The sequence below is a fragment of the Rhinatrema bivittatum genome, chromosome 4 (assembly GCF_901001135.1).
Source record: "Rhinatrema bivittatum chromosome 4, aRhiBiv1.1, whole genome shotgun sequence".
Taxonomy (NCBI): Eukaryota; Metazoa; Chordata; class Amphibia; order Gymnophiona; family Rhinatrematidae; genus Rhinatrema; species Rhinatrema bivittatum.
The window spans coordinates 256132171-256154304 of record NC_042618.1 but is presented as its reverse complement, the minus strand read 5'-3'; the positions used below and the strand labels follow the sequence as shown (position 1 = coordinate 256154304).

The window sequence follows — 22134 nt, the reverse complement described above, 5'->3', positions numbered from 1 at the left end:
TGTCCTCGTCTTCAGTTCCTGGTCCTCGTCTTCAGTTCATCTTTGTCGCCTTCTCTGCCCACCTATTCTGCTCCTTGCCTTCCTGCCTGCCTATCTGGCTCTCATGTCCTTCAGATGGATTCCTGGTAATTGACCACTGCCTGACTACTAGATATTCCTGTTTTCTGCCTGTTTTTGACCGTATCCTGCCTTTGGATATGCTTCTTCTTCTGCTATCCCAGCCTGGCTTCAATGATGGATCTCTCCAGCAAAGGCCCTCACCTAAGACCTGCCAGCCCAGGCAGCCAAAGGCTCAACCTGAGGGGAATGAGGGCTGTTAAAGGTGAAGCTCAGTTGGGCCTCTGCCTCATCTAGGTCCACCTGCTGACGGTGGGGACCTGCAGGGCTCCTCTCTGCAGGTTGCACCAACTTCACCAGAACCTAAGGGTCCACGCCTGCAACATGCACACAGATGTAAGATATAGTCTTACCATTGAGTAATAGAGAGGCATTATGACATCCTCCGTTTTATTTGACATTTCCTTCCTAATAATTCCTCACATTCTGTTTTCTTTTTTGACTACCACAGTACACCGAGCCGATGATTTCAATGTAATATTAAATATGATGCCCAGATCTTTTTCCTGATTGGTAACTCTTAATATGGAGCCTAATATTGTGTAGCTATAGCATGGGTTATTTTTCCTTATATGCATCACCTTGCACTTGTCCAGCTTATATTCATCTACCATACAGATGCCTAACCTTCCAGTCTTGCAAGGTCTTCTTGTAATTTATCGCAATCCACTTGTGACTTAACTATTTTGAATAATTTTGTGTCATCTACAAATTTGATCACCTCACTCATCATACCTCCTTCCAGATCATTTAGCACTGGTCCAAATGCAGATCCCTGAGGCACTCCACTGTTTACCTTTTTCCATTGCGAAAACAGACCATTTAATTCTACTCTCTGCTTCCTTTCTTTTAACCAGTTTGCAATCCACAAAAGGACATCTCCTCCTATCCCAGTGATGGCAAACTCAGTCCTTAAGTGCCACAAACAGGCCAGATGTTCAGTAAATTTAGAATGAATATGCACAATATAGAATTGCTTACAATGGAGTGCCTGTTTGTGGCACTCGAGGACTCAAGTTTGCCATCATTGTTCTTTCCTATGACTTTTTAGTTTTCTGAGAAGTCTCTCGTGAGGGACTTGGTCAAATGCCTTCTGAAAATCCAAATATACCACATCTATCCATTCACCTTTATCCACATGCTTATTAACCTCTTCAAAAAAAAGTATAGCAAATTTGTGAGGCAAGACTTTCCTTGGGTAAATCCATGCTGGCTGTGTCCCATTAAATCATGCCTATCTATATGTTCTGTGATTTTATTCTTTATAATAGTTTCCATGATTTTTTCTACCGCTGAAGCCAGATTCACTGGTCTATATTTCCCAGATCACCTCTGGAGCCCTTTTTCTATATCTGGGTTACATTGGCCATCTTCCGTCTTCAGGTACAATGGATTGTTGTAATAGCTCTGAAATTTCATTTTTTAGTTCTTTCAGAACCCTGGGATGTATACCATCAGGTCCAGATGATTTGCTACTTTTCAATTTCTCGATCTGGCCTACTATATCTTCCAGGTTCATGATGATTTGGGTCAGTTCATCTGAATCATCACTCTTGAAAAATGTCTCTGGAAAGGGTATCTCCCCAACATCATCTTCAGTAAACACTGAAGCCAAGAATTCAGGCCTTATCTTTCCTAATTGTCCCTTTAACCTCTCGATTATCTAACTGTTCAACTGACTCTCTCAGGCCTCCAGCTTCAGATATATTTTAAAAAGTTTTTACTATGAGTTTTTGCCTCTATGGCCAACTTTTATTCAAATTATCTTTTAGCCTGTCTTATCAATGTTTTACATTTCATTTGCCAATGCTTATGCTTTTTCCTATTTTCTTCAGATGGATCTTTCTTCCAATTTTTGAAGGAAGATCTTTTGGTTAAAATAGCCTCTTTCACCTAACCTTTAACTATACTGGCAATCATTTGGCCTTCCTTCTATCTTTCTTAATGCCTGGAATACATCTAGACTGCACTTCTAAGATGGAATTTTATTCAACAATGTCCACGCCTGTTGTACATTCTTAACCTTTCTGGCTACACCTTTCAGTTATTTTCTATTTTTTTCATTTTATCAAAGTTTAACTTTTGAAAGTTTAGTGCTAGATCCGTGGTTTTACTTATCTCCCATCCAGTCATTAATTCTCTTTCTTCCATTTTTTAGCAGGCTTTCCTTATATACCCCAGAAATTTAAATATGGAATTTTTGGCAAAAAAATATCAGGAGGTCCACTTAATTATAGATAATCATCTTAATTTTTTCATTAGCTTCTGTGGTCCATCTATAGTTGTAGTAGGTCCATGAACAAGTTCACCATAGCCTATAGCTGCACCAGTTGCCTTATTTTCACCTGAAGATTAAGCAGTATTGCTACCACCTTCATTAGCATTAGTGCTTAAGCTAAAGGTGGGCACCTATTTATCCTGGATGACGTGTGGCCAGTATGAAATGTTCTTTTTGCTTCCTATCATACTTCAATAGTAGTAGTCACCTGGCTGAGATTTAGTCTAGATTTTTTGCAATAGGGTCACTACATGAAGGGATTCAGTAAGACTTGAGAGACACTTATTCCATTTACTCCATCTAATTATTCTGTCACCCCCCTAGATGCATCCATCTAATTATTCTCTTACTCCTAGATCTAGCTCTCGATGAACCATTAAGCAAAATAAGCATGTGCATAGGGCACCACAGAATGTTGAAAATTTGATTTTTTTTGTTGCCACCTAGTTATAAGTAAATATTTTGCTTATATTTCTTACTGCTATTTAGTGTTAAATACACTTAAAATATATATATATATATATATATATATTTATTTAATATAGTTGTAGAGTTTGGCCTGGAAGAAAACTGAATTTTTAATCTCTTAGTTCACCTTCATCTCTTATTGTTGATTTCTGTTTTTGTTTCTGAAGAATCCTGTGTTTTCTGTTTTCCCTTCTTCAACATTTTCCTAATAATCTGTTTCCTTATCTTCTGGACCATTGGGGATGATGATACATCTGGAGAAGGGAGAAGGATGCATAATCCCCTAAATGAGGCACATGAGTTCAATCATCCTTCACTCCAGGCTCATTGCTAGACACTGGTACGTGAGGCCCACACCCCAACTCCATTCAACAGTACCCTGAATTCAGGCAGCAGCAACCTCCTGTCCGCAATTTTGTCCCTGATTCCAGCAGGACCAGAAGCATAGGAATTCTCTGCTTATCCTGAAACAGCCTGCCATGCACCCCCCCCCCCCCTTGATCCTACCCCCTCATTGGCAAGAACTGTTATATTATAGATGGCTATGTGCTGACTATTTAGGTAAGGCTAGGTCCCTTCCCAGAGATTCTCAATTACACAGTCTGAACAGGAACAGTGAAATTATTTATTATTTCCCAAAGAGCTGTCTAGTGCCTTATGACTTTTGCTAATGACTTATTAACACAAGCTTTTAACTAAACATTATACATGATGAACATTATTGGAACCACATCACCTTCCTTTGCTGTGCAAGGCCAGTCTTGCAGTACATCTATGGAAATTCATATGGCTCACAATGGGCCTTATTTACTAAGCATTTTTCCCCAAAATGTTTAGTAAATAAATGGGAGAAAACATTTAGTAAATAAGCCTCATGATTTGCAAATAATATACACTGTTTTCAATATTTTGCTGAAAATGAATTAAAATTAAAATTTTCATTTTTGAGGAGGCCAAATTTGTTTAGTTTGATACAAAATGAAAAGGGATCCATTTGTTCTCTTTTCCATTTTTGTTTTACTGGTACTAATGTTAACTTATAGATTGATGCCTCCTTGTGGATGATTGTTATATTTCACTGTTTTCTACTTCCTGTCTCTGTCATTTCACTGTTTTCTACTTCCTGTCTCTGTCATTACTTTAAGCATCCCCCGGGAGAGGAGTCCAGAGGTCACTGCAAGCGATCCAGGGATTGACTTCCACAATCCCAGCTTCCAGAGGCCACACACACTTTGCAGTAGAGGAGGACCGGAAGCCTCATCTGCATACTGCTCCCAGCATCCCCCAGCAGAGGAGTCCAGAGATCATCGCAAGCGATCCAGGGATTGACTTCCACAACCTCAGCTTCCAGAGGCCACGCACACTTTGCAGTAGAGGAGGCGCGCAAATCTCAAACCCTTCAATTAACTGAGTGAAGATTAATTTAACAGTGGTTAAAGAAGATTGGTAAGTATAGCTTTCAGAAATTTTGGACTTAGAAAGTTTGGTGAAAGGTGAAATTGAGGGATATATTCTTTAGAGTTTGTGTGTGTGTGAGAGGTAATAAGCAAGCCAGAGATAGTTAATTCATCGGCTCAGTGTGCTGCAGCATTCAAAAAAGCAAATAGAATGTTAGAAATTATTAGGAAGGGAATGGTTAATAGAAAGGAAAATGTCATAATGCCTCTATATCGCTCCATGGTGAGACCACACCTTGAATACTGTGTACAATTCTGGTCGCCGCATCTCAAAAAAGATATAGTTGCGATGGAGAAGGTTCAGAGAAGGACAACCAAAATGATAAAGGGGATGGAACAGCTCCCCTATGGGGAAAGGCTGAAGAGGTTAGGGCTGTTCAGCTTGGAGAAGAGACGGCTGAGGGGGGGATATGATAGAGGTCTTTAAGATCATGAGAGATCTTGAACGAGTAGATGTGACTCAGTTATTTACACTTTTGAATAATAGAAGGAATAGGGGGCATTCCAAGGAAGTTTAGCAAGTAGCACATTTAAGACTAATCGGAGAAATTTCTTTTTTACTCAATGCACAATAAAGCTCTGGAATTTGTTGCCAGAGGATGTGGTTAGTGCAGTTAGTGTAGCTGGGTTCAAAAAAGGTTTGGATAAGTTCTTGGAGGAGAAGTCCATTAATGGCTATTAATCAAGTTTACTTAGGGAATAGCTACTGCTATTAATTGCATCAGTAGCATGGGATCTTCTTAGTGTTTGGGTAATTGCCAGGTTCTTGTGGTCTGGTTTGGGCTCTGTTAGAAACAGGATGCTGGGCTTGATGGACCCTTGGTCTGACCCAGCATGGCAATTTCTTATGTTCTTATGTTCTTAGTGTCTGTCTCAACCCTTGATTTTTAGGCAGAGACACTTTCTCATTAAAAATCAATCAGGGGTCTTATCTAAATCATACCATTGTACTACCCGTTATTGAAAGTTTAATTATCCCCCTTGTAGGACACTAGCTGATTAATTAGTAAATTCACCTGTAAATTTAAAAATACTCTCATTCCAACTCCCTTAGTATCCTAAACTTAACTAGGAACTCAATAAAACTAAGATGAAGGCAGCAGTCCATCAGCAAGAGGAGGCAGGGCCGGTGCAAGGGTATTAGGCACCCTAGGCAGACCTTACAGTCTGGCACCCCCTCCCCATACACAATTTTAAATTATGCATTTATAATATATTTTACATGAAAAATGACATTCTGAGGTAAAATTAATATACAAGTTATTGTCATAATTTCATGCACTGTTGTGATGCCAACAGGTAGAGAAACAGTCATAGCTCTAGTACAGTGTAATTGCAATGGAGAAGGTACAGAGAAGGTACAGAGAAGGGCTACCAAAATGATAAGGGGAATGGAAAAACTCCCCTATGAGGAAAGACTAAAGAGGTTAGGACTTTTCAGCTTGGAGAAGAGACAACTGAGGGGGGATATGATAGAGGTGTTTAAAATCATGAGATGTCTAGAACGGGTGAATGTGAATCAGTAATATCCACAGAGCAGAAATTCTTAACAGATATTAGTTCAAAGCTTCAGTTTTTTAAACCCAAGGTCTTCGGGGTAACCTCCTCCTGTCTATCTTCACTTTCTGCTTCCTTAGAAAGAATCAACACTGCTTCTTTTTAGAGCTTGAGTCCCTCTAGCTGGCTCTCAGTGCCACACCACCACCTCATACCTGAGAGGCTGCAAGTAGTTAAAATCTATCACATACTAAACAAACTCTCCACTCATCTACCTAGATGAAATCCTAAGTTAGAAATTCCATGACTTTCCTCTACATCTTCTAGCTTCATCAATCTCCTCCTGTATCTCATGCCGAAGCATTATTTATTTCCCTATCCATCCCATCCTTCAAAGCTATTTGAACACAGCTCTTTGCACTCTTTTTGAACTGCCTTCACTCCTGAAAACTCTAGATCTCAAATTCCTTTCTAGTAACTCTAGGCAGGGTTACACATATGTGTCCTTTTCAGGGCTGACACGACCAATTAATTGAACTAGGCAGTAATCTATGGCAGCAACCATTAGGGGGCGCCGAAGAGCAGCCGTGTGGGGCCGTGTGGAGCCTATCCCGTTCAAGGCAAAGAGCAGTAAAGATTCGGCGGGCCACGAATGAGGTAGGAGTTAGGCCGAGACCGGGGTGCGGCATGACTGGGGGGCGGGGTGCGAAGCGACCAGGGGGGGCAGCGCAAGGCAGAAGGTTCACCTAGGGTGCCTAATACCTTTGCACTGGCCCTAGTCCTTTTGTTCATTAAGTATCTAAGCATTCCTTTGTGAAAATCAGATCAGTACTGAGCAAGTCTGAATTATCTGATTCTAATATCTTCTCCAAATTATGCAGTTTCCTTGCTGTGTTTACCTTTTTTTCAATAGACACCCTCTCGCAAAATGATTTGGGCTACTGCAAAATCCACATATTTTTCCATATGCTGGGCATTGCCACAATACCAATATGCTGTAGATTTGATTTCAGGAGGGTTATCCTGCTGTTGCTTATTGCAGTAGCCATATAGGCTTTGCTGATGCTCATCTGTTGCATTAAACTGTCAGTCTACTAATCCTGTTCCACAGTTCTCATCTGCAAGTCAGTAAGCTCTGCAGTTCAATATATTTCAATAGCTGTGTTTAAATTTAAATCTTGTTCTCTCAGAAGATGGTGATGTGTGCACTCATTAGCTATGCCAAAGACTAGTTTATCCCAATTCAGTTCATCATTCTGTGAGCCATACTCACATATTACTGTTTTCTTTCTCAAACATATGATAAAGTTGTCAATGGATTCAGCCTCCCCTTGCTTGCAGAAGCCAATTATATCTTTCATATATTACATTTTTATAGGCCTGCAACAGCCATCAAGAATGGCTTTTGTATCTTTTCTCTATTTCTCTGTAAGGCTCAAATTCTGCTTATAAACATGGAGCATTCAGAACCTATCAACCTCCTCAATGTAGTTGCCTACATTTCGGCTGATTTCTATTTTAAGCCTATGACTTCAAATTCTGCCCTGAAATTTTCCCAGTTGTTATTCCATAAACTGGTTAGAGTCCATAAACTGATTGAGGATCTGGGTAGGCATAAGAAAATTACAGGATTTGCAATCGAACAATATGGTAACAGAAGAAGGTTTCAAAGAAGGTTTTAGCAGAGGGGGGGAGAGAAGAGGAATGAGTAGTTTAAGTGTTAGCACAAGGGGAAGTAGAAGCACATTGTAAAAGGTAATACAAAGTAAAAGTTCTATACGCAGCTCAGGGTTCGTCAGGAAGGTGGTTATCGTAGGAAGGGTAAGCCTGTAGGAACAGCCAGGTTTTTAGCTTTTTTTTAAATTTGGGTGTAGAGGTTTCGGTGCATAAGTCTGGGGGCATGGAGTTCCATTGGGTGGGGCCAGCCAGGGAAAAGGCTCTGTTCATTGTGGAGATTAGTTTAGTAGATTTGATAGAGGGGGTACGGAGAGTTCCTTGGAGGGCAGAATGAGTTGGTCTGGTGGAGGTGCGAGGAAGTAGTGGGGGGTTTATCCAGTTGGTGTTTTCATTGGTGATGCTTTTATGTATAAGGGAAAGAACTTTGAGAAGGATACGAGATTGTATTGGTAACCAGTGGAGTTCGATGAGGGTAGGAGTGATGTGGTCACGTTTTCTGGAGTTAGTAAGGATACGTGCTGAGGCATTCTGCAAGAGTTGTAATGGTTTGGTGTGTATGGCAGGGAGGCCAAGGAAGAGTGCATTACAGTAGTCTATTTTAGAAAAGATAATAGACTGTAGTACTGTGCGAAAATCAGTGAAGTATAGGAGGGGTCTGAGTTTCTTGATGGTTTGTAGTTTGAAATAGCAGTCACTTAGGATAGATTTAATGAAGGGTTTGAGAGAGAGCTGATTGTCAATAAGGACACCAAGGCTATGGGTGTGGGAGGCGAATGACGTGGTGGAGTACGCAAGGGGAATGGAGAGAGAGGGATGTTTGTTAGAGATGATGAGGAGTTCAGTTTTTTGTGGATTAAGAGCAAGGTGCATGTCAGTGAGTGAGTGCATAACAGTAATAACACCAAGGACTCAAACAACAATAACCCTACCTGTGAAAAAGCAAGGGTAAATATTACACTGGGTCCTAGAATACCAATATACCACCTACTGAGGAAACAAAACAAACCCGATTGCTATAGATCACTATACACTATAGGCTAGCAGAATCTCTCATCATGGTCACACACACAAGAGCAGAGACAGACCCTCACCAAATACAGAATACAAAATAAAGGAGCACAAATTAGACAAAAACTGAAATGGAAAACCCAAGAAGCCAGACTATGTGTATTAACAATGGAAAAACAGAACCACCATTCCTCATAAAACAAATAAAATCAAGAAACATAAAGCATCAGTTATAATAGTAAAACTGTACTAATAAAATAATATTTTTAAACACTGACAAATAGAATTTTTATTAATTAAAATCATATACATTTTTTACAATTTCCCAAACACCAATAAAATATTCCAAAACAGCACATATCTCAAATAGCACCCAATAATTACAACTAATGAGGATTTTAAAAAGCCCCTGCTATCCATACGTAGGAGCTCTTGATTTCCAGTCACCCTGATATTGTCGAGGATTAGGAGGTTATCCTCTCTCTGTCACACATACTCACATGTCCATTCTCTCTCACACATACACTGTCACATACATACACATTCATGCTCTTATACCCACCATAACCTCTCGCTCTCACAGACACTGACACACTCTCAGGCTCTAAGACACTCTCTCCCCCTCCACACACACACCCCCACACACAAACTCTTTCTCCCCTGGATTTTCTCATACACACTCATGCTCTCACTCTCACTGGCTCCCTCACATGCACACAAACACACACACCCAGGCAAGCTCCCAATCATTCTCTCTCTCTCTCTCTCACACACACACACACACACACACACACACACACACACACACACTGACCCCCAGGCAGGCTCCCATTCATTTTCACACCACTCCCTCACCATCCCCCAGGCATGCACACATTCATTCTCACACACACAGACCCCCAGGCAGGCACCAATTCATTCTCACACACACATACACCACACACAGGCAGGCGCCTATTCTCACACATACAAGCCCCAGGAAGACACCCATTCATTCTCATACACCGACACACCCTCAGGCAGGCACCCATGCATTCACACACATACACCCCCCAGGCAAACTCCCATTCATACACATGCACATACTAAAGGCAGACCCCCTCTCTTTCTTTTGCCAGCAACCTCGGAACCTCTCTCATTCCTCTGCTGCCACTGTCACTGCTGCCGCATGGCTATTGGGGAGGCGCTGATTGCTGCTACTGGCACTGAAGCCCATTCTGCTGCCTCCTCTGTGCAGGCCCCGTGGGTTTCCACTTCCTCCATGCTGATCTCGTACATTCTCATAATAGCCCTCCCTCCCCTCCTAGTCCTCCCCTCCTAGTCCTCCCATCTTCTTACTCTGCCAGTATTCATTTATTCAATTAGCTATGCAATTAACCAACCTTCCTGTAAATAATTAAACAACCTACCTGTAAATTACTTTCCCTGTGACTACATGTACCTGTAAAAAGCTTTTACTCCTTAACACCGTTGATGGTTCCCCCCTTGTATCTTATATTACATTATTCGCTGTTTATTAATTTTTATGAATTGTTCCTCGTTCTCTGTAAAGCTCAGTTAGCTAATGTTTTTTTGTTCTATGTGAACCGATGAGATGCTCCCAACGTTCGTCGGTATATAAAAGTGTCTAAATAAATTGTGAGATCCGCATAGAGAAAGTGCTACTCTTGCACATTACCAAAGATTACATGTGCAAATCACTAAAATGTACATTTTTTTTTTTTACCTTTGCTGTCTGATCTTAGTTTTCTAATCGGTTGGTCACAGGCTTTTTTGTTCCACCTTCCCTTTCTTATTTTTTTGCCAATTCCTTTTATATTGTCTTTTTTTCTATTTCTTTATTCTCCATCTATCTTCTTCTCTCAAACACACAGTCAGGTTCTCATTCTCACATGCTTTCTCTCTCTCACACACACACAGGCTCTCACTCTCACATGCTCTCTCTCATACAATCATTCATACATACAGTCTCTCTGGCACATGCTGTCTGACTCTCACACACACAGACTCTCTCTCATACAATCATTCATACACACAGTCTCTCACTGGCACATGCTGTCTGACTCTCACACAGACTCTCTCTCATACAATCATTCATACACACAGTCTCTCTCTTGCACATGCTGTCTGACTCTCACACACACAGGCTCTCTCTCACTCCCACATGCTGTCTTGCTCAAGCACAGGCTCTCACTGTCACATGCTGTCTCTCTCACACACGCAGAGGCTCTCACATGCTGTCTCTGCAAACATTCAGGTCCTCACTCCCACACACAGTCTCTCAACTCACTCACACACACACACAGTCTCTCAACTCATCTCATACACACACTCTACAGGCCCTCAGCCTCTCTCTTGTCTCTGGGCCTCCTCTTCACGGGTTGCCGCAGGATGGGCTCTGCAGCAGCCCTGATCTTCTCGGGCTGCCCGCAATGTGGGATCTGCAGCAGCGGCCCTGCTACCGGGCCTCCTCCTCTTCTCAGCCTGCTGCGACTCGAGATTCACGGATGACTATAAATGCTGCTCCTGTTCTGCACGCGGCTGATGCTCCTCCTCCTTCCTGCCCACGCGGCTCTGGCAACGTTTTCTTTTCCGGGCAGCGCGGGCAAGAAGGAGGAGGAGCACCTGCAGGTTTGGACATGACCTTTTTCTCGGGCCGTGGTGACACGAGCTCCACCATGGCCCTGCTGATCTTCCTGCTGTGTATGTCCAGCACACAAGCACAGCACAGCGTAGTTCACTGCTCAAAACCGCCAGTGGGATGAGGTCCACCGGCAGCCACATTATCTCCCCCTGACCTCCCCTTGGTATGCCACTTACTCAGCGCACCCTAATGCTCAGTGCCCTAGGCCCAGGCCTAGTTCGCCTAGTGCTTTCCACCGGCCCTGATCCTATCCTGGCCTAAACATGAAAGGTGAGATCAATGACTTTGTCAGCAATTATTCTACTTGAAATGCATATGTGTACAAGCAGCAGACGAAAACTATGATGCCTTGTCAGATAGTCAGCATGACCTTATTCAACTTTGCAGGGAAATGGTTCCTGTTGATAGCTAATCACTCTTCAGATAAGGGAATTGAACTGCTCTCAGACTTGTCTGTGGAAGCCACAATCGAGCAGTGCAAGATACAGTTTTCACATTATTGTCAACCAGATCGAGTGATTTTAGATAATGGGCTTTCAATTTATATGCATGCATTTATAGTAATGATTTTCTACTAATTGGGAGTTTAAGCATGTCACTGCATAATAGGGATGTGAATCGTGTCCTCGATCGTCTTAACGATCGATTTCGGCTGGGAGGGGGAGGGAATCGTATTGTTTGCCGTTTGGGGGGGTAAAATATCGTGAAAAATCGTTAAAAATCGTTAAAAAAAATCGAAAAAATCGAAAAAATCGAAAAAACCGGCACATTAAAACCCCCTAAAACCCACCCCCGACCCTTTAAATTAAATCCCCCATCCTCCCGAACCCCCCCCAAATACTTAAATAACCTGCGGGTCCAGCGCGGTCCGGAACGGCAGCGGTCCGGACGGGCTCCTGCTCTGAATCTTGTCGTCTTCAGCCGGCGCCATTTTCCAAAATGGCGCCGAAAAATGGCGGCGGCCATAGACGAAAAAGATTGGACGGCAGAGGGTCCTTCCGGACCCCCGCTGGACTTTTGGCAAGTCTCGTGGGGGTCAGGAGGCACCCCACAAAGCTGGCCAAAAGTTCCTGGAGGTCCAGCGGGGTCAGGGAGCGATTTCCCGCCACGAATCGTTTCGTACGGAAAAATGGCGCCGGCCATACGCGTATGGCCGGCGCCATTTTCCGTATGGAAAATGGCGCCGGCAGGAGATCGACTGCAGGAGGGTCGTTCAGCGAGGCGCCGGAACCCTCGCTGAACGACCTCCTGCAGTCGATCTCCTGCCGGCGCCATTTTCCGTACGAAAACGATTCGCGGCGGGAAATCGCTCCCTGACCCCCGCTGGACCTCCAGGAACTTTTGGCCAGCTTGTGGGGGGCCTCCTGACCCCCACGAGACTGCCAAACGTCCAGCGGGGGTCCGGAAGGACCTCCTGCCGTCCATCTTTTTCGTCTATGGCCGCCGCCATTTTTCGGCGCCATTTGGAAAATGGCGCCGGCTGAAGACGACAAGATTCAGAGCAGGAGTCCCGTTCCGGACCGCTGCCGTTCCGGACCGCCGCTGGACCCGCAGGTTATTTAAGTTATTTGGGGGGGGGTTCGGGAGGGTGGGGATTTAATTTAAAGGGTCGGGGGTGGGTTTTAGGGGTTTAGTGTGCCGGCTCACGATTCTAACGATTTATAACGATAAATCGTTAGAATCTGTATTGTATTGTGTTCCATAACGGTTTAAGACGATATTAAAAATTATCGGACGATAATTTTAATCGTCCTAAAACGATTCACATCCCTACTGCATAACCATTGATTCCATAAGCTAATGCAAAGCTAAATCAGTTATGAAGATAGTGTAAAGCTGGTGCATGAAGACAAAAATGTATGACAAGCTTACTCCATTGGAGAAACACACCCAACAGAAGGCAAGGATAGCAGTCCAGAACATTGGCAGATATGAAGATGACTGAAAGCATTATTACCAGTAGCCAGTAAACTACTTCCTGTTGATTCAAGGTGTTTTGAAAAGGCTGCAACACAAGAATAAAGTCTTTAAGTCAAGTTATGATGTATCTGCTAAGGATTTGCCTGAGTTGAATATTGATGAGCCAATCTACATGAAACCATTGGAGATCAACAGATCTGTTGGAGGCTGGTTACCTGCATGCAAATGGTCGCACTCCACTCATACTTGGTGGATGTTGAAAGACTCCCTATAGCTGTAATCATATGGATTCTGCGAATGGCTGAGCAGCTAGGATTCACAAGGCGGCTGTGGACAGCAACACACACACGCACCACACACACACACACACCACACACACCACACACACACACACAGCTAAACTGAAGGGCGAACAATTCCTCTTGCCAAGTACATGCCCAAGCATGGTGAGCAGAGGATTTCTGGGGAACAGTATTGATGGGAACTCTAAGCAAACACACTTGTTGGAAGTTCAAGAGTGATAATAGCCCTCTGGGGCATGACAGAGATCAACACCTGCGTGGCACAAAACAGCCCCATCTACAATTACAGTGGTCGACACCTCAGTGCCTCCTAAGAGGCTTAATCTATAGTATATCTTATAATAGAAAGTTGAGTATATACTGAACAAAGAAAACTGAGATGCCACCATCATTAAATAGTGTGTCTCTGCCATCCTTTTTGGGTTTTGCATTGAAAGCGCCTCCTCCTTTTTGGGCCATCCCTTTCTTTAGAATGGTTCCTGCCTCTATATAAGTTGAGCATGGTCAGGTGGGAGATCTTCTTAGACCCTCTAGGGTTGAAGAGTGAGAGGATGGAGCTTTTGAAGAGGTGTTTGGTAGCCTCATGGCCGACCAGATGTGTTTTTTTTGAAAGAGTTTGAAAGTCTGTTATATTTTTATCAATTCCTACAGGAGGGCTGTTCTCCCCTTGTCCTGAAGGGTTGTAGTTTCAGCAAATCTATCCTGTGCTCAGTATACAATGTAGATAGACATACTTGGATTTTGAAGATCAGTTGAGTAACAGTTTGGGAGACAGAGGATTTGGTGGTTTCTTTCTCTATTCCATGTTAGTGAAGAAGAGGATTTTTCTCCTCTCTTTGGGGAAGGAGTATTGGAAACTCATCCAGTAAGAGGAAAAAGAGCTAGAAGAATGTACACCATGGATAAAGAGTTTTGGCTTTTGTAGTTATGATTTTGCTTTATTGTTAATAATTTTTGCAGTAATGATCTAGCTCTTATTTTTTAAGATAAAATGCTTTTTGTTGAAACACCATCATTGCCTCCTCGCTGTGTTTTTGGGTGCCTGCCCTGCCAAGAGAACCCAGCTATAATGAGTATTTTGGTCAGTGACTGAGAAGTGGATGAAATTAAATAACGGTTTTGAAAATACCCACCAATGCACTAAGGGCCCCGAAAGTCTAGACCTCCTACCCGCCAGTGAACCCCAGCATCCCAGGAGCTACTGGAGCAATGTAAAAGCAGAAAGGTTAAGAAGTCTGAGGCATTGATAGCATCTATCTGGCATCTGAATTCGGTCTCTAAACCAAAAAGGAGTTATAGACAGATGCCACCTTGTGACTGATTGTTATATATCACTATTTTCTACTTCCTGTTTATGTTGTTACTGTAACCTTGAGTGTTGTTTGCTGGTAGTACAACATGGCATCCATTCATTAACAGCTTTCAGCCATTTTTATTTCTACATATGAAGCATTAACTTTCTACTTAAGAGGTGGCTACACCAAATAAAAGCATAGGCTTCAGGAGTGGATAAGGCCAAGATAACAGGTGTGACTTTGTGCGTGTATACAACATGGGGTTCTGCACACACCCATGAATTTTCAAAGCAGATTTCTATGCTTTCTAAATTTCTAAATTCACTTTTAAAATTCTGGTTAAAGACTATGGGTACAAAGATCCACAGACTTTAGCCTATGCAGTTTGTTTGAAAATTATGCTCCCCATGTACGAGGTTGCAACAAGCTTTCCTCCACTATTTTCAGCTCAGTTTCAATTAACTTTAAGTTGTTTTTAATTAAGTTCAAATATTTATCAATGCCCCTCTCTAAATCCTGTATTGGAAAGAAAAAAAATCAGGATTAAAGATTTACCTTCTTAAAATTCAAAGGAAGGAAGCTCCTCTTCATAAATTAGAGTTGTAGATGGGCAAACTCTCTTGTAAGTTTTGCAGTGATTCTGAAAAACTCCTCCAAAGGCGGGAGCTCCTCCTCATGATCTTGCTGGATCCTCAGCAAACAATTCTCAATTTTATGAATTTCAATCAGGAAATGCAGCCAAGTAAGTATCAGCAGTAATACAACACGCTGGCATTCTAATGCTAATCCGCTTCATCTTCTCTATGGACAGCAGGCCTCCAGGTCTGCTGGCACTTCATAGGTGGTGTCATGTTTTTTCAAATCTTCTTCCTGTGTTTTTTTCACAAAAACCTTTTTTAGATTCATATCAATAAAATGACAGTTTCCAAATAAAGAGCTACTTTATTGTGATGTCATCAATAATTATTTCACACTTCAACCTGGAGTATAAGACACCACATGCTGCAATGAATCCCTATAATCAAAGAGTGGGTCACACAACATTTTTATGTCTTCATAACTCAAATTCAATAAATGAAAACTCCAGTCAGCATCATATGATGTTACATGGATGTATTTATACCATCATTTGGTAGATCCTTGTTATAATCTTATTACTTTTTCTAATTGTTATTTTTATAAAATGTGGAAAAATTCTCTTCGAGCACAAACAATGAATTTGATACTCAGCAAAAACTTCAATAATCCATAAATCCCATTTGGAATGTAAGAGACAGTATTTAACTTTTCAGAAACGATGTAATGGACAAAAGCTCTCAATCACATAGAATTGTTCCCTGACATTGATGTTTCGGTTGAGTGCCTTCTTCAGGGGCTCTTCATTACATATCAGTGTGAGGCCTGTTTTGATGCTCTTCTTTGAGGTATAATGAAGAGCACCAGTCATATGCACCGAGCCAAAACATCAGTGTCGGGGAACAAGCCTATGTGATTGAAAGTGAAGGGCCTGATTTTGCAGCTGTAACATGCAAGCTGGGAACCGAACCAGCATGCACTCATTTTGCAGGACCTTCAGTGGCCCCACTCCCTCTTGGCTTCCATGTAGGAGAAGGGGGCCAGGGAAAGAAAATAGGCTGGCTCAGTCTCCAGCCTGTGACTCTGCACTGCATATTACTGCTCCTGACCAACCTGTTAGCAACTGAGGTGGAGAAGGGGCAGCAGCTGGGCGAGATAGAAGATGGCAGATTGTTTTATTTTATTGTAATCTGCCCTGAACTACTGGCCCTGCTACAGCAGAATATAAATATTTTTAAATAAATAATTACAATAAAATGGGAGGAATGTAAGTTTTCGATGCTTTTTGTTTATAACTACAAATATCAATTTTCTTATCGGAGGGTTTTATCAGTGTTTTTCAGTTATAACCAAAACTTAGAAGCCCTGACTATAGCCCACAATTATGGGAGACCAACAAGAAAAATCCAGAGGCAAAGAAAAAGCTAAAAAGAAAAACCGTAAATCAGTGTGGCTTTAAACAATCTAGAATACATACAAATTAGGATACAAACATAAACTTATTTTGTTGATTCAGTATCCCCATCACAAGAACTTTTTGGAGTTTAGGAAAAACTGTAATTGAGAGGGATCAAAAAACATGTAATGCATATTTTCAACTTAAAAAGGCATTTACAAGGAAAATGAATCAAATCTTCTATACTAATGGCTAAGGCCTCATGGTTCACAACATGAAAAGTTTTTCTCCTGTCTTACTTTTGCTTCACAAAGATCAGGTTAAATCCAGATCCTCCAGGTCAAGAAAATTACATTTTACAAAATAAAGATGCAAAATCATTTCCTTATCTTGCTTGAAGACAAAGCATACCAGTAAAATGGACTACATCAATTCCCTATTGTAAGATGTTTCTAGTATAGCAGTTAGATCCATCCTAATACAGGAGATTCCCAGATCTCTTTGGCCAATCTTCCTGCTTTCCAGTAATAAAAAATAAACCGTACTGACAGATGAAATAGTCTCACTAGATATTTTCAAAATGTCAATAAAGTTCTATTTTAGACTATTAAGGGCAGTCTCTAGCAGGACTTTGGGAAAGTTCAATAGCCTAAGGTTCAGACACCTTGCGCTGTTTTCTATAATTTCAAGTTTCCAATGCATTATTATATTATCCTGGGTCAGAGCCATAGTCACAGATTGCAGATCTTGTGTGCACTGTACTAGACCCTCTTCTTTTCCAGTTAGTTATTTAATAGAAACCTTAAAAATAAAAAGCAAGCTAGGAACAGTAAGAGGTAGATTTTAAAAGCCCTGCGCACACACATGGACGTGACTATTTTATAGTATGCACGTGTCGGCACGCGCATGTTATAAAATGCGATTCCCACAATTGCCTCCTCTGCACGCAGGGGAGGATTTTAAAAGAATTGTGCGATGATGCAATTGGGCCTTTTCCCAGTTCCCTCCCAGTCCGCTCCAATAAAGGAGCGGTTTGAGAGGGAACTTCCCTAACCCTAACCCTGTCCTTCCTCCCTCTTCCCCTCTCCTCACCAACCCCTAAACCTACCCTAGCTAGCCCCAATTTTGTTTGTTTTTATACTTACTGCTCCTTCCCCGCCCAGACCCCGTTCCCCAGCCCACCCCTTTCTTCAGGTCTGGCTCTTCTGCACATATCGGGAGTTTAGTGTGACACTGTGCCCTTTCTAAAATGTGCTCGGCATGTGCAGGGCCTGGCCACACACGTAACCCCCGGTATTTGCACCCATGGGCCTTTTAAAATCGACTTGTAAGGGATTTCTTTAATTTGTTTGGCCTTTGAATTAAATCACAAGAGGACTGTGACAAATTGCAAGAGGACCTTGCAAGACAGGGCATTTAAATGGTAGATAGCATTTCATGTGGATAAGAGCAAAATGATGCATATAGGGATGAGGAACCCAAATTATAGCTATATGATGCAAAATTCCACATTGGGAGTCACCATCCAGGAAAAAGAGCTAGGCGTCATTGTGAATAATATTTATTTATTTGAAAAGGTTTATATTCTGTTTTACAATGAAAGTCAGTCAAAACGGTTTACATATGTTAATATACATAATTAAAAGGTATGGTGGGAACCAAGATGGCCGACCTGTAAGACGCGGCGGAGAGCTCTCTTGTTGAGTTGTACCTTTTTGAGGATTTCCTGCTGTGCTTTGTCAGCGTTTGTACTGCTTGGAGGGATGCCACATACCAAGCGTAAAGCAAAGCTTAAAAATATTTCTTTAGAAAAAGTTGACGACTCCCAACAAGCAAGAATTGAGAGTTTCTTCGCCTCAACACCCAAGATACCGGAAGCGAGGGCCACTGAGGGTGAGACCTTGGAGCTTGGGTCGAACCCGATGGCCGAGGTGATCTCGCTGAGCCCAGGGGCTCCGATGACTCCTTCCCCACCCCGGGGAAGAAGAGGGACTGAAGGAGAAAATCTGCCGAGCCCTGTAAGGGAAGAAAGGAGGCGGCTAGATCCCACAGTCCCCGGTGTTGAAAGCGGAGGAAGGCAGTCTGAGCTGGGTGAGAGTACTCCTATAGGAGGAATGACTCTTTCCCCCTGTACCCCCGTTAAGGCTCCACCGGAATTAACCACCGAAGACACACAAGAAGCAGAGGTAAAAATTATTCCTGGAACTGTTTTTGCACTAAGAAAGCTTCAAGTTGTCACGCTAGAGTCTATATGGAGTGCCTTAACATCTATTGAAACTGCTATAACATCTTTAACTAAGGCTTTTTTAGATCTGAGTAAGAAAGAAATGAATATTGAGAAGATTACAAAACTCCAGCAAGGAAGGATTGAGAAAATTGAAACTAAAGTAATATCTATGGAAAAGGTCCAAACTAATTTAATCAAGTCTGAGAATTTGATGGAAAAGAAATTTGAGTCTGTTGAAAATTCCTTAAGATTTATGAATCTAAGAGTAGTAAATTTTCTGGTGTTGGAAAAAATTTCACCTATTGAATCATTTAAGGATTACTTGTTGGAGGTTCTTAAATTTCCTAAGGAATTAATGCCTGTAATTACTAAAGCGTTTATTATCTCGCGAAGCCATTAGGAGCAGAAGATATGGATGGACGGGAACAACAGTCTATGAATTTAACTGAAATTATTGAACTCTCATCTCAGACAGAGATTAAAGTAAGAGGAACTTTATTGGTTTCTTTCGCCTTTGAGCATGACAGGAATATGGTCCTAAAGTTCTTCTTTAGAAAAAGAACAGATAAATATTACGGACAGAATATTTGGATATATCCTGACATTGTTAAATCTACTCAGGAGCGCAGGAAAGTATTCCTACGTATGAGACCAGAGGTGATAAATCGTGGGGCAAATATGATACTGAAATATAAGAAGGCGACACTGGCTAGTCCAGTGTTGCCGCAGGTAACCCGGACGCGAGCGCGGGAGGCGGCGAGCGGGGGGCGGGAGTAAGCGAGGGATAACAAGAGAGAGGGTACCAATGGGGAAGCGGCATTTCAAATGCTGTTTCGCCATTGGTTAAGGGCTAGGGTAAGAAAGGGGGTCGAGCAGGGAGCGAGGCAGTTGGGAGCCAGGCAGCGGATCAAGCAGGGGTTCGTGCTTGCTGCTGTCCTGATTCCCAGCTGTAGGTGCCTTTCGGGGTAGCGTAGCGGTCACGGTTTCGTCGTCCTATTTTCTTTTCGCCTTTCCCTCCGGTTGCTGTGTCGGTCAACATGTGGCACACTCGCGGTAGGCAGCAGGCGCAGTCGCGGGCTAGGCCCGCGAGGACAAAGGCGGCAGCGGCGGCTGCGGCGGCGGCAGGAGGCAGGAGAGGGGGGGCCCGATCTTCGCGGAGTCTTTCGGGGGTCCGGAGCCTGGAGCCACGGGTGAGTGGGCCTGTTGCGCCGGCCATGTGGCCCCCCTCCCCCACCCCGCCGTCTCCTCCTGTGCAATCCCCACGCCCCGCCAGCTGATACGGCTGCGGAATCAGGGGAAAGCTGGACCGGAGCCAGAATCCGTGTCTCCTCCCACAGCCCGGGCTCCCACTTCGGACTTGCCTTGGGCCGACCACTTTCGCCGACACACGTGCAGGTGGCACCGCGGGACGTGCCTGGGCCTCTCTTATTGCCGCGGTCCCTGTCTCCTCAGGGCCTCCCCCCTCCCCCGGGGGACTTGTTTCTTGCGGCACATAGGGCTGGCCCACGCGTTCCTATGCCGGCTGCCCGGCATCCGTCGCGCCACCGCGTGGTCCTCTTCTGGCGCTCCCTCCCGCGGCCTCTAGCGTCGTTTCCCTTGCCCCCCCCTGCCGTCCTAGGGCGCGTCCAGCCAACAGAGGCCGCAGGTCCAGAGCCCCCAGCAGGGGCACGGTTGGAGATCGCGTGGCCCCCGCTCGTGGCACCGGCGCTCCTCCTGACGGTCCTTGCGCTCCCTGTGGCTCGGCTGCTTCTCATCTTATGCACCCCCCTGCGCGCCAGCCTGCCATGCCCTCGGGGAATTTTTCCCAGCTTCCTTCTGCTACTGCACTGGCGGACATTCTGGGCCACCTGGCTAGGGCGGGTTATATAGTTTTCCAGCGGCCTAGCGGCGGCGACGTGCAGGGCAACATGGTGCAGGGCCTGTTGTCAGAGGACCCCCCGTTCCAGGGCCCACAGAGTTTGCCGGATGGCCAGCGCACGGTTCCGGTTCCACTTGGTAGCGTGTCACAGGCCCCTGTCGGGGAGCCTCGGCCAGGGCGTAGCGGCGCGGAGGGTTTTCTCTACAGTTTTGCAGGAGAGGATCTCCCTGGTCCATCGAGCAGGGGAGCAATGGAGGGCTCACGAAGGATTGGCGTCTGGAGTGGCACGAGGCTTCTGGAGGGCTGCCGGAGGGACGGAGCGCCAGACCGTGGAGAGGCAGAGCTCGGCAACGGCGGATGTGGGGGATATCAGCACGCACGCGGATGTGGGTAAGGATAGTATGATGCGCCATGGTAAGGGGCGTAGGGGCGTGCGCAGAGGATCGAGAGAGGATTCTAGTGATAGTTCCTCGTCATCAGAGACCGGTTCTAGTGGGTCCCGGCAGAGTAGGGGTGCTATATTGGGGGAGGGTCCAAAATGCGACGTGGGTCAACCGGCGGTGGCTTCCCTTTCGGAGCTCTGGGAAGAGGTGCCCACCCGATTAGTGAAGCGGATACGGAGGAGAAAATTTGTCAATATCTTTAAGTTACTTGAGGGGCGACGGGGTGGGAAAAGGTTATCCAAGAAGGCGAAGAAGCGCCTTAGGAGGAGTGGCTCAGTCCCGCGCATAGCCAAGAACATAGTAAACTGGATGCGGGGGTTTTTAAAGTTAGCCAGTGTAGTTAGCCATTTTGACCCTTCCCAGTACGGTGCTTTGCTGTCCTATGAGGACAGTATCCTAGGGGCTTTCCGGGATTACGAAGGTTGGGCATGGCTCAACTATGATGAGAAATTCCGGGATAAGATGGCTGGGAACAAGTTTATGTCCTGGGGTTCTCAGGACATACACCTCTGGTTGACCCAGATGACTAATAAAAGTGCGGGGATGGCCCGGAAGAGCCAAGTGGGGGTAGGGGCACACACAACCGGTAGTGCGTTGTCGGGGGGCGGGGGTAAGGTTCAGTCCTTTCGTGTTGGGGGAGCACGAAGTGGAGAGCCTGGCTCCAAAGGAGTTGGGGGGTTGGGGGATATATGTTGGCGCTTCAATAAGCTCACCTGTTTGTTCCCAGAGTGCAAGTTCCGCCATGCTTGCGCCACGTGCGGCGGTGCCCACTCGGCCGTTAAGTGTTCACATGGGGCTGGGGGGGGGTTACTAAAGGAACCAAGTAGGGTCCGTCCTTGAGTGCAAAGCCGACTCACCCCGTTTTGGTACATGCTCTAGTCGCTGGCTTGCGCGGGTATCCGGATCGGGTTGCGGCTGAGCTCTTACGGGACGGGTTTTCCGAAGGGTTTCGTATCCCATCCGTGGGTCCG

General features: G+C 44.3%; 1 long non-coding RNA gene across 1 annotated transcript in view; it reads right to left on the bottom strand.

Moving 5' to 3' along the window:
• The window catches only part of LOC115089498, a 152239-nt gene that overhangs the window by 115165 nt on the left and 14940 nt on the right, over positions 1-22134 (bottom strand). The window contains exon 2 of the long non-coding RNA XR_003856119.1: positions 15219-15533. This is a non-coding gene — a long non-coding RNA (uncharacterized LOC115089498). The remainder of the gene's footprint in view (positions 1-15218; positions 15534-22134) is intronic.